Raw genomic sequence first — 13,601 nt, forward strand, 5'->3', positions numbered from 1 at the left:
CAGTTTGCTTATGTTTGTGCCGGTAGCAGCGTGCGTGCAGGAAGCGAGCCGCGGGCCGGGGTGTGAAAACCTCTGCCCTGGAGTATATATTTCATGTTCATACATGTTCTATTCTTTATGGGGCAGAAAACTTCGCGCAACCGTTAGAGTTAGAGATAATAGGCAACCAAGACTTCCAGTTACCGATGAAATGTAAGTTTTGAATGACAACTGCAAAATAATTCTGTAAAAAAAAAAAAAAAAAAGGAAACGAGAGAAAGACAAGAGTGCTTTGAAATGGTAGGATCACCATACATTATCCTAGTAATAATTTACATGAAATCGTCCTTTGCTTTGAAAATAGTTTTACTGTTGCCTTTTCGGAAACACTAAGGTCAACCGGTGCACTTGATTTCACAACGCAGTACTGAACGTTTAAGATTTGGAATTTTGTTCCGGCACAACGAAACCGTCGGTGACCTTCGCTTCAAGCCAAGCAGGAATGAAGTTCTCGAAGCCTTATGCCTATAGCAGAAAAAAGACTTTCACTTTCATCGATAAGTCGACAAGACAAATCAGGTCTATGACCCCTTTGGTGTTCTCGCCTGTATAAAACCGTCTTCGAAGATTCGTGAAAAACAAACCGCACCTAGACCCCTCCCTCGGGTAACTGAGTGTGAAACTATGCCCTACGTACAATGGGAGCCCATCATCGAGGAAAGCAAAGGCAGCGACACTGCCTCTGACGCAACGCCCGCCGATCCCATGCACGCACATATTGGATAAGCTGGGCGGTATTTCGTTGAAGCTACGATGCTGGCTCATTTATCCGTTCACCTACGGAAATCGGTTACCTTAACGCGCCGCATTCTGATACTGTGACTTGCCGACCGTATCAAAGTTTCAGATTTAACGCGGAAAGACATTTACCGCCCCATAAATGGCCAAGCTAGAACTCATCTTGCTGACGAGAAGTACCGAATTCGAATTCAACCTCCCGTGAATAATGTCTCCACTGACTTCTGGGATCCGTCACTTATCCTTGAATTCCACAAACTACAGAAAAAATGAATGCTTCAACTGCAACCATAAAATTTTAGAATTTGATACTTATAGAGCCGTAGCGGATACTCAGTTCCACCTATTATATACAACATTGACAAAGGGAAGATCTCTGAGGCCTTTATAACTAACTTAGGCTGCCGCACGCAATGCATAATAAGTGCCGAACTCCTTGGGGTAGAAAGACGGATGGCTGTTGTAACCTTTAAGGGAGAAGATATCCCTAGAGTTTTTACATATTATGCCTTCATGACAAAACAGGGTGCCTATTATCTTACGTATCTCAAATTCCCTGATTTTTCCGGGTTTTCCTTAATATTTTTATTAAATTCCCCAACCATTTCAAAAGGGGAAAATGCAGAGGATGAGATTGCAGCGTTTTTAGGGCTCTCTCCATTTAATCCTGCGAATAAGGTATTGTGTTGCGTTACCAAGCTATGACTCGGGCAACTGACACTCAGTGCGAAATCCATCCACGCCGCACACTCCCGCTTCGTTCCGTGTCACTGTGCCAATTACATAGCACACTTTCCTTAACTTAGCCAGCTATTGGACGATTCCCTTGGCAATTTCTTGACTTTTGCAAATGTTTTTTTTTTTTCAATTTCCTGAGTATTTCTGGTTTTAGAGGTTGGTACACACCCTATGACTCAAAACTTGTGGCCTGTGCCACATGTCACCATTTGGGCCATAAACAAGGCACCTCTAATAACACGTCACGACGACCCGATGACTAAGCGCGCAAAAAGTAACTGACAGGCCCTAAATGCCCCAAACAATGCTCAAGCATACGTCGCAAAACTAGTCCCTGGGGCCTGGACGGACCGGACCCAGCTTCGACCTCAGTGCCTCTTAAAGAAATAAATTTACGTGTTTTCTTGTGCTTCTCTTTTTTGTGACTGCTGCGATAACGCCTTTAGCGGCACCGTCAAGCTCCGAGAAGTTCACACTCCGCTCAGCAATAAAACTTCGAGAAAATGAATAAAAATTAAAAAAAAAAAAAGCCAAGAGTGCAACGGCACCTAGGCTAGGGGTTCCCTCTGTCAGCCGTGATCCGGTTCCTACGAGGGACAACCTGACTGCGTCATGGGCGAAATTTTACGTTCTTCGCACAGTGAGCTTCGAACTTCGCAAATGCTTCCACCACCTCGATTTAGGGCGATTGTTGACTCCTGCAGCTGCCCGAAAACAACCGCCCCGCCCCAATTGTCTCCGCTGAAAGCTAGTGTCGTTGGTGCACGAACTTAGACGTTCGTAGGACCGTGGCAACGACCATCATCAACGACGAGTCGACAAGCAGTGCCACACTATCATTGCCTTCATACGATACTTTGATCATGGCGCAAGGCGCTAGGAGGGACCACATGGTGAACTCCCGGGTAGCTCTTCAATGAAACGTCGCTGAATTTACCTTCACGGTAAACTTCAAAACACCTATATAGATGTAACCAACCTTTTACCACCTTTGATTGCAAAAGAAAGCGTTTACCACTTTTATTGGAAAAGGAAAACAGTTTTGTCAAGGTGCACGTTTGTAAGCAATAACTACGGTAAAGGGTGCCCAGACGATTGAGCACAACCCAAGATTATTCAATTGAGAAAAATGTATTGTAGGACATATGTTCCATTGCACAAGGAAGGTGTGCGAAAGAAAAAACTCGTGTTCAACCTACAGTGTGATATTTCACACAAGGACATCCCAGCCAAGCTGTGACTTCCAAAACAACAGATTTGTATTACTAGTTGCTCCAAGTAAGCAATAAAAAACGCTAAATTTAGAAGAGGTACGAAATTCGCTGTAGCTCAATTTATTGATTTTAGAAGTTCATAAATACTATAAATAAAAAAATACAAACTCAAAAGAAAGTTTTTTTTTCTTAGACAAACTACTATCGCCCAGGTGTTTCGGTGGCGCCCTCTAATGGTTTCCGCTCGTGACTTGAGGAGCAGGATTTTCCTCGTCGGGAAGTCACGACGGGTGTTCCTGGCTGCTTAATATCAGTTACGAACTAGGCTTGATCGTGCGTGTAGAGAGTACGATAGAAGCTCAAACACGTAGCATTGTTAAAATAACACCGTCAAAGTTAATAAAGAAATCATAGTGAGTGTTTGCCCAATCACAAAAGCCCTATTGAAAATTCCATCAAGCTACGTAATTTGGGACACTGACTGCCAGTCAGCAGCCTTGGTGGAACGTGGTGGACCATCAGACGTCATCTGATGGTCCATCAGATGACGTCTGACTGCCACTGCCAAGGGAATTTCATCATCAGGGGCAGCATTTATATAAGAGTAAAGCTATACGCACTCATAAATATCGCCAAATGCCTCGATAAAACAAAAAGTTCGAGAAAAAGAAAAAAAAAAAAGAAAGCAGGACCACCGCGGATATAACCCGCGACCGCTTGCGTACAAATCGGAAACACTAACCGCTATGCTACGCCACCACTACAGAAACTCGATTTGACTATTCGTTTTATACGAGATGCTTCGGCTGCAAATGCAGTTAAGCCGTCAGCATGTTATGAAAGCACTCGTACATCACTCGCCGTACTTCAGTTCTACTCACCTGCCATGTAGAGTACTTTCGCGTCGTAGAATGATCCTTTTGTTCGCGCGTCATCGGCCCAGTAGACCTGGTACACCTTGTCGTCTTTAACTACACCGCTAAAGTCCCTTACATCGTCGGAACTCACAACAGGCTGGGTCTTGTCGAGTAGAAATTCTACTAAAACATAAGACATTGTAGAGCCCGGGCAGGATCGACAGGTTGGAGCAAGCGGGCAAACAAAACGAGTCGAGAGCGATCGTTCATGAAAGCTCGGCGAAGCCTCCATGGGCGAAGCGAAGTGCGAAGTGTCGCGTTCGACGCTTCGGCGGGCTTCTGATCAAGGTTGTCGGTCGGTTGCGTGTCACATCTCTAACGTCAGCGGTTTTATGGGCTCACGTCCCGAAATCGTTTTCTCGTGCATAGATTACTTTTCGTATTCATAGATTTGACGAAATAGTGGTATCCGAACGAACTTTACGTCCTTTGACCGTACTTCTGTCTGCACGTCAAACCTTTCTGACGTACAGTCAGAGACAATCGATGTACAGTCAGAATCACCACCAGGACATCCTGATGGCATTTCGCGGCGGCCGACTGCCACCAGGAAACCATCAGAAAGCCGACAAGCGGGGTCTGACTGGAGTTTGACTGTCGGTCAAAGTAACTTGTTGTCCAATCAGACATGCTTGACGTACAGTCAGGCACAGTCAGCGGTCCACTAGAAAACATTGACTGCCAAACAGCGTTACATTGATGGATTTTTCCTTCGGGAGCCAATCACAAAGACGCTTTTTGGTTGCCAGTGTCATCCGCAACCCCTCCTGTTGCTTTTTCCTCGATTGAGAAGTTCCCTCTGAGTCATTTTCTTTGTTTACAAAGCCTTATTTTTTCTCACCTTATTCTTGGCTATTACAGAAATTGATTCCCTAACGCCAGCTCGCCTCCTTGCACATTGACTCTCTTTTTGTTAGACTATATCTGTTGACAAGAAAGATGTCCCCTTTTTAATCACGATTTGGTGTGTGCAATTCACTTCGGAGTCATCTGTTACTGCTGATTTCAGGTGTGCTGCCATATCATGCGGACGTTATCCCCATGTTTCGCACCTAGTTTTGTGTTGAAGTACCGGAATCTAGTCGTCTGACAGCACTTGCAACTTCAAGTACTCATGTCTCGAAGTTTTGGGTCCTATAGCAACTTAAGAAAAAAAAAAGAGGATAAAGAAAACAGAACTTTGAGACTCGGTTCATGTGGCTTTCAGTAACTAAGTCTGAACTAATGCGTGATGCGTGGGTTAAAAGCGTACACGTTTGCATCTCAGCGGTATGTACTGAAAATACAAAAATCGTTGCGCTGCCACGTTTTATATATTCAATTACTTTTTTCTGCGGAAAGGAATTGAAGAATTACTCAGCAAGCAAGTGCATTGCTCCAGGATTTATGCGGCTCTCGGCTAAGATTTAACAATTGCAATACATCGTCATGAATGTGCACGACGTCTTTGAACTATATTGTTGTTCAGGATTCGGTCCTTGGTAGGCTTTGAGTGACGTGTGCAATACATTCACCTTGTGCAATGTGGAAATTTTGTCAATTTGTTTTTTGCTGCAGCTGCTGCAGCAAAACGCATTATGTTCATTCTGCTGTGCTTGATAGGAATTGTTCATTTTAGTTAGCTACTCCACCCTGAAGTTGATAAGATATTTACCAGATATTTCTGTTGAGCGGGCAGCTATTCCGAGGCAATGTGAGGACAATGAAAATAGGCTTAGCAGGTGAAATATGTCGTTTTTTGGGTCCCCAGATAATTCAAACGCGACGTAAGGTCAATCAGATGTAAAAGTCGACGATTTTAGCACGCAGAAGTTAGGTATTCAGTTAGACATGTCAAATCTTGAACAATCGCATCGCCTAGGCAGATATCAGCTAGAGAAAAACAGGCCTATCATTGTCAAGTTTGCCAGATACAACGACAAAAAAAAAAGAAGCATTTTAGCTGCCGGATTAAAGCTTCTATGTTTGTGCGACTTTCCCGTAGCAACCTTTTCGAGTACGGGAGAAGTATAAATGTGTCATTTAAAGTTCGCTTTGACAGGCTACATATTATTAACAAACGTTTTTTATTCCACCCGGAGTCCCAGTCTGTTGTTGAACTATTATAACCAGGAGCAAGTCCGTATAACAGACATAGGGCTCTATCCTTCCCTCGCCATGCCGCAGCTCGCGATAGAAATGAAGAATTATCTGTCTTTCTCACAAACATCCGCAGCATCGTGTCAAGAAGAGATAAGCTTCATAGAGTACTGGAGGACAGTTCATCAGATATAGTTATCCTTACAGAACGTGGCTGAAACCCGATATCGAAGATAAAATATTTTTCCGACTCATCTTAACTACATCATATTCCGGCGTGGTCGGCTCGGCAGACAGGGAGGCGGTGCGCTCATTGCCATGAAAAGACAAATTTCTTCTTCCGACATCTGTTTAATAATTTATGGCTTAGAACTCTTTTGCATATGCGTTTGTACGTCATTTAGTAAAGTGGTTCTTGGTGTCTGTTATAGGCCACGTGATTGTGTTTCATCTTTTCATACCAAACTATACTCAGTCCTACTTGATGTGAAAAATCTTTTTCCAAAAGCCTATATTGTACTATTTGGTGACTTCAATTTTCCCCATATTAACTGGTCAAACCTATCAGGGGGAAGCTCTGCAGCTAACCCGTTTCTGGATTTGTGTCTCACTTTTAACTTTACACAGGTATTTGACCAACCTACTTGTTCAGATAGCATTCTCGTCTTGATCCTAACAACATCACCTTATCTTGTCAAATCTATCCACTATACTGTGACGGTCTCAGCGATCATAAGCTTCTGAGTATTGACCTGTCACTACCCGTCCTTGTGAAACATTCCATTTGCAGACTCATTCACGAGTATAACAACGCCGACCATGAATCAATAACCCGTGAGATGACCACATTTTTCGACCACTTCAATGCGAATTTTTACCGTAGGCCAGTAGACGAAAACTCGGTGCTATTTAAAACTAAAATAAAAAATCTCATAAATATTTTTGTTCCCTCGGTTCGTAACGCACCGACCACGGCACCGACTCATCTAAACCATGGTTTTCCAAAACACTGCTCTCCTTAAGTAGCAAAAAAAAAGACTCTGCAAAAACTAAACGTGTTGGTACGACACAGGCCTGGGATGCTAATAATTCCGCCCTACATACATATACCCGTAACCTTAGATTGTCCAAAAAAGAAAGTATTTTTTATTGATTTACATTGAATACTCCGTAGTAATCCTAGAAAGTTTTGGAAGTTGGTGTCGCCAAAGAATTACATCTCTACCATCCACCTTAGTCACGCTAACGGGACCCCATTCCGGAGAGTGACTATCCAAGGGTTCTTAACGAATACTTTTCATCAGCGTTTACTAACGAGTGCTTGGACTCTGTCCCAACTCTCCCTGAAGAGCTTTACGAGCGCATGCACCCTATTAACCTTAAATCCGCAGGTATTAAAAAATTGATTGATAAACTAAAACGTACTTCGTCCGCTAAAACCGAAAACTTCAACTCTAAAATTAAAAAAAAACACCAGTGTTATTTGTAGTGAGTATTTGAAACTCATCTTTAATCAGTCCTTATCTCAAAGCTGCCTTCCATCTGACTGGAAGGTGGGAAGGGTTATGCCAGTCTTTAAACAGGGCAGCCGCTCTTCCGCATGTAATTATCGCCCTACTTCTTTGACTTCCATTTCATGCAAACTACTTTAGCATATCCACTACTCCATTATCATGAGGCAGCTATCAACACATTCCTTTTTTTTTTTAAACAGCAGTACGGTTTTCTAACGAGACATTCATGCGAAACGCAGCTCCGCGACTTCATCCGTGATTTGCACTCTAAGCTTGAATGTCATGTCCAGACTGACGCAGTTTTTGTTGATTTTTCTAAAGAGCTCAAACGTGTCCCCCATCAAAGCCTTCTTTCTAAACTATCATCTTTCTGTATCGACCAATTAACGTTTGCATGAATTCGTGGCTTTTTTTCTTCCTGTGTACAGGTCACGTCCATTAATGATCATAAATCTTCCTTAATAAATGTATCATCTGGTGTTCCCGAGGGGTCCCCTTGGGCCCTTACTGCTTTTAATATTTATTAATGACATTCCCATTGGGATTTCTTCGAAAATACGCCTTTTCGCCGACGACTGCGTCATCTAAAACAAAGTAACTTGTGTGCAAAATAATGACCAGCTTTAGGAAGATCTAGATAAGATTAACAATTGAAGGAACGAGTGATTAATGCCATTAAACAAGTCTAAATGCAAACTAATTCACTTCACTAGGGAAAAAGAAACCCTGTCATTCATTTACTTCTTGGTGCCTGGTCTGATTGAAACCGCGACTGTGTATATATACCTCGTTTAACACTAACATCTGACCTTTCCTGGAATAACCACATCGAAGCCATTCCTGCCGATTCATCTAGAACTCTTGGACTAATCAAACGTAACTTAGAAAGCGCTCCAGCCTTTGTCCGTAAGCTGACCTTTGGCACGTACGTCAGACCAAAATTAGAATATGCCTCAACCATTTGGGATCCCCATCAACTGTAGCTGAACAATACCCTAGAGGCAGTTCAGAAAAGAGCTGCTCGCTTGATCTCATCGACTTATGACTTTTCTTTCTGTGTCTCAGCGCTAAAAACTCAACTGACCACGCCCTCTTTGCAGCTTCGCAGGAACGTCTCTCAGCTGTGCCTTATTCACAAAATCTACTATCACATTCTCACCTCAAAACCACTTTGTTATTACCCCCCGACCGGACATCTCGGCTCAACAACGTCTGCACCATCAAGCGTATTTTTGGATCTACTAACGCTTTCAATCAGTAATTTATTCCTCAAGCCATCAGCGACTGGAGCACTCCCACATCCTAAATCTTGGACCCGGCTGATTTCTCATCTGCAGTAAAACTACACCTTTCTTGTCATTAGCCTCAATCTTCTGTAATTTCTTCGAGTTCCCCGATTGTATAATGCTTTTGTTTTGGCTTTTATATTGTTCATACCCTGATTACGCCCCCCCCCCCCACTTCATGTATTGCCATTAACGGGCCCTTAAGGTGAAATAAATGACTGAATGAATATATGAGACTGCAGGATATTTCTGGAGTATTTCGATTCTTCTCTCTACTGACAACAACAGCATTGCATACTTTTATTCTCACAAACGATGGGAAATGATTCCCATGGGTCGCCGTAAAATAGTAAATCTTGGGAACGACGTAATTCGCAAAAAAAAAAAATATTTTGAAAAAAAAAAAAAAAATCTCGCTTGATTTAAATTACGTCGTTCTCAATATGTTGTAGAGCTAGAACATCCAGGTGTTAACTGGACAGGTGTTCATTGTGTGGCGGGACAGGCAGTCGACATCTTGAGGGAGCTAAACATAAGGATAAGTCATGTCAAAATCACAAAAAAAGAACGGGCGTCAAAACAAGCACGGTCGATATTTTGCGACCGCCCAGACAACTAAGCCCTTGCGTTTGTTGCGGGTAGCAAAGTACTGACTCAGTTTCGCCCTGCCTCAAGCTGATAGAAGGTGGTTGTTGTTAAATACATGTTTGTTGAGTCTAATAAAGGAAAGAGAAAAAAAGTGAAAGCCGTTTACAACTCCCTGTAACAACGAATTAGAGTGCAGCTCTTGAGGAGGAGGAGGGAAGGGTACTGGGGGGTGAAGTGACCTGGGGGGGTCACGTGACCTTGGGGAGTCACGTGACAATGCCGATGATGTCATCAGTGACGATGACGATGCGGACTCCGATGACGTCATCAGCGATGATGACGATGACGATGCGGATGTCGGTGACGTCATCAGTGACGTCACTGATGACGTCATCTGTGATGATGACGATGACGATGCGGATGCCCCCAAGTCACGTGGCACCCCCAGGTCACGTGACCCGCGCCGAGGTCACGTGACCTCCCCGATGACGTCATCGTCACTGATGACGTCACCGGCATCCGCATCGTCATCGTCATCATCACTGATGACGTCATGTGACGTCACTGATGACCTCACCGGTATCCGCATCGTCATCGTCATCATCACTGATGACGTCATCAGTGATGTCACTGATGACGTCATCTGTGATGATGACGATGACGATGCGGATGCCCCCCGAAGTCACGTGACACCCCCGGTCACGTGACCTCGGCGGGGGTCTCGTCATCGTCATCGTCATCAGTGACGATGACGATGACGTCATCGTCACTGATGACATCACCGGCATCCGCATCGTCATCGTCATCATCACTGATGACGTCATCAGTGACGTCACTGATGACCTCACCGGCATCCGCATCGTCATCGTCATCATCACTGATGACGTCATCAGTGACGTCACCGGCATCCGCATCGTCATCGTCATCAGTGATGATGACGATGAGGATGCGGATGCCGATGACGTCATCGGGGAGGTCACGTGACCTCGGCGGGGGTCACGTGACCCTGGGGGTGGTCACGTGACCTGGGGGTGTCACGTGACTTCGGGGGGGGGGGGGTCACGTGACCTCGGGGGGTCACGTGACTTCAGGGGGTCACGTGACTTTCGGTCACGTGACCTTGGGGGCCACGTGACCTTGGGATGACCTTGGTTACGGCGACGCCGACGCCGACGGCGACGCCGACGCCGCTTAAGCCGGGAACGGGCCCCTAAGAGCTGCGCTCTAAAAAGAAGGACGATGGGAGTCTGCCCTTACTCCAGGGCTTCAGCGGCCTTTGACGCTGTCGCTGCTCTTGTTGCAAGCAGTCGCTTTTGGCTCGGCGCCTCGCTGCGTAACGCGGCTTCCCATCGTTCCTTCGTTGGGTTCGTCAACGACACTATACTCCTTTCACCCTTAATCTGGGATGATTGAGAAATAAATTAATTAAAAAAAAAAATTGCACCATCTTCCCAAGGGGAACCATGGGGTCATGCATCGCGGATCGTTATTAACGGTGTTGCTGTTGACGTTTACACGCGGCTTCCCGTTCTCGAAGGTCGGGTTCCACCGCTCGCTTCGTACGTTTACGTTGAACTTCACGGTCCCGAACCTCAGGTTCTGCTGCTCGACGTTCTCGAACCGCCGCTGCTTCACGTTGTCGTAGTTCAGCATCCGCCGCTCGACGTTGACGAATGGACGCCGCTTCTCGTTGCCGTAGTTCAGGGTCTGCCGCTCGCTTCAAGCGTTTGCGCTCAGCGTCGCGTGCCCTTCGCTGCGCAGCTTTGTCTTCAGTGGACGTAGCGTTGCTGTTAGTTTGTGGGGTGGTGCTGACGCTTGCTTTGCGCCAACCCACTAACTCACGGGACTGTTGCTTCCATCACACTTCATCGGAAGAACGGAGTGAAGTTGAGTCAACGCGCGCAGCGCGCTACCGCTGCTTATATTCACACTTGAAGGAGAGGAGACTAGAGGAGGACAGTTGCGCATGCGCCCGTGGTGTGAGTAGAAGCGAACGCACGCGAAGTGCACGCAGCTGGTAGAGAGAGAGAGCGGAGAGAGTAACGCGCTGCTGTTGGAGAGGGGGAAGGAGGAGAGTTGCGCATGCGTAGTGTGAGTGCGGACTACGACGCCGCGGGACATAGACCCAAGCGAGAGATGCTCCGCATCTAAAAAAAAAAATCGGAGAGTCCCAGTAGCGGAATCAAACCCAGGGCCTCATGAACCATGAGCCCCAGGTTCAACCATAGATCCAATGAGCGACATTTTTCTTTATTGCATGAGCAAATGGGTAGACTTATGAAGCGAGATTTACCATGTGCCACTTTGATCCCCTTATCGCGTGCATGCATGGACATGTCGCGGTACGAGCCGCTCATTGGATTGCCGTGGTCTTCGCGACGCCTCGGCAAAGGAACAAGTGGTCTGACGAGGAGGAAGCTAAACAGATGCGTCGATGTGGTGAGTATGACCACTTATGTTGAATGAAAAAGAGCGAATATTTGACGCTCGAGCGGGTCACTCTGGTGTCTGGAGGTCCGGAATAGAACGATCTTATACAAACACGGCTGGCACGATACTGGTCGTTTCGATATTTAGTAAAAAGCACTGAACAAGGAAAAATACGAAAGAAAGAGAAGTGACCGGAAAGTAGATAATTAAAAAAGAGACATTTCCACCCTCCCATTTCAAGAAAGTAAATAAAAGAAAGAAAAAAGCCCGATCAAGGTAATTCATTATGTTAAAAATGGAAAGGGAGGTTAGAGAGAAAGTAACGAAGAAAGGTCAACAAAGGGTTAAGGGAGAAAATAGAAAATTAATAATAAAGAAAGAAAAATTCGAATATCCAGTTTGAGAAAGTCTTTCATCTTGGAGCATCGTCCCCAAACCGCACTGGCGGCCGTCGTTCCCGCCGTGGGCTGTTCCTAGTGGGAGATGGCGGCCGACGAGCTGACCTCGTCAGTTTCCAGTCTGGGGATGGAGAACCAGATGATGTCAATCGCGTCTGTTGGCCACGCTGGCTCCGCGAGCCCGATTGTGCAATCGGTGGTTGCCAGCGGTGATAGACGGCTGACTTTTGGCTAAGTTTGCCCGTTGGTACCGGGATTCTCAGGTCCAAACCTGAGGAAGCCGGTTCTATAACTCTTGCTAGCTTAAGCATTCCATACTCCGCCATCTTCCAGCCGAAATGACTAGTGGTCCACATGCTCGACAATCCGAAGGGGACTGCTGCAGGCAAAGGATCTTTTCGGAATGAATCCCGGCTCCTTCGCGCGGACCAGGTGTCCGACCTTGAACTTCAGTGTTCTAGCTCCCCTATTTCTGTCGGTGTAGGCTTTGCACTTGTATTGATGTTATCGTACAGGTCGACGAAGTCGCTGCACTACCTCAAAAGTATTGCGTAGAAACAATGATGATCAGAAACCCAAGATGTTCGGTCGGGTTTGGGGCTTGCGACCATGAAGTAGATGAGCTGTAAAGAACCATGTTGTCTTTTGCGATGTGCGTATATTATATGCGTAGGTAATCAACTACCGGCACATTTTATCTGCCGTTTCTCTCGATACACATTGGATGAATCCCTTGAGTGTTTAGGTGAAACTTTCAACTTGCCTGTTGGCTTGCGGGTAGTACACGAAATTCAGATGGTGTTTGGGTCACCAAGAATATATAAAGTCTTTGAATGGTCTAGAAAAAACCTAAGGACTTTTGTCGAAAACTAGGCTCTTTGGTAACCCTTGTCTGCAGAATACCAGGTGCATGAATTATGTTACTCTCGTGGTAGTTACATCTGAACAGAATTTCACCTCTGGCCACTTTGAATAATAATCGGCCAGGGGTACAGCTTTGTGGCGTGATGGTTCGGCACTCTCAAAAGGAATCACGATGTCGTGTCTGCCGTAGTTCTGTGTGGATGCTCCATTCCAGCCCTCCAGACACCACATTTTTTCTGGCGGCGAAGATGAAGGGACTCGGAGTCAAGCCGTCTGAAATCTTCTTTAACAAACCATGGACTACAGTGATTCCTCGGGAGAGACGGATTTCGCTGTTCGAATGCTACATAGGGAATCGGGCGACCTGCACTATCTTCGGAACGCCGCCGATACCTGGTCCTGCACTGCCTGGGAGTTTAGGGTCAGCGGGTCTTCGACAACCTGCCTTCCTACAGCGCTTTCGCTGTGCCGTCGCCAGCCACGACGTCAGCGGCAGTCACTTCTGGAACTCCTACTAGGAATGTCTACCAAAATGCTGGCGACGCCCTTAGCTCGCACTTCAAAAGGTCGTTTGACGTCAGGCTGGAGCGTCGCCGCTTCCGCCGGCGCCAGCAAGAGCCCGAAGAGTCCTTGTCGGATTACTTCGCTGTCTTTCGAGACTTAGCAGGCCCGGTCAACTTCGGTTCTTAACTGGACGAAAACATACGAGAACAGTTAACGGCTGGAGCGCTGTCTACAATTCGAGAACGGCTGCTCCTGGAAAGCACCCTTCCCTTTGAGCAAGCTGTTCAAATCG

The sequence above is a fragment of the Ixodes scapularis genome, unplaced genomic scaffold, assembly GCF_016920785.2.
Source record: "Ixodes scapularis isolate PalLabHiFi unplaced genomic scaffold, ASM1692078v2 PGA_scaffold5__190_contigs__length_132052651, whole genome shotgun sequence".
Taxonomy (NCBI): Eukaryota; Metazoa; Arthropoda; class Arachnida; order Ixodida; family Ixodidae; genus Ixodes; species Ixodes scapularis.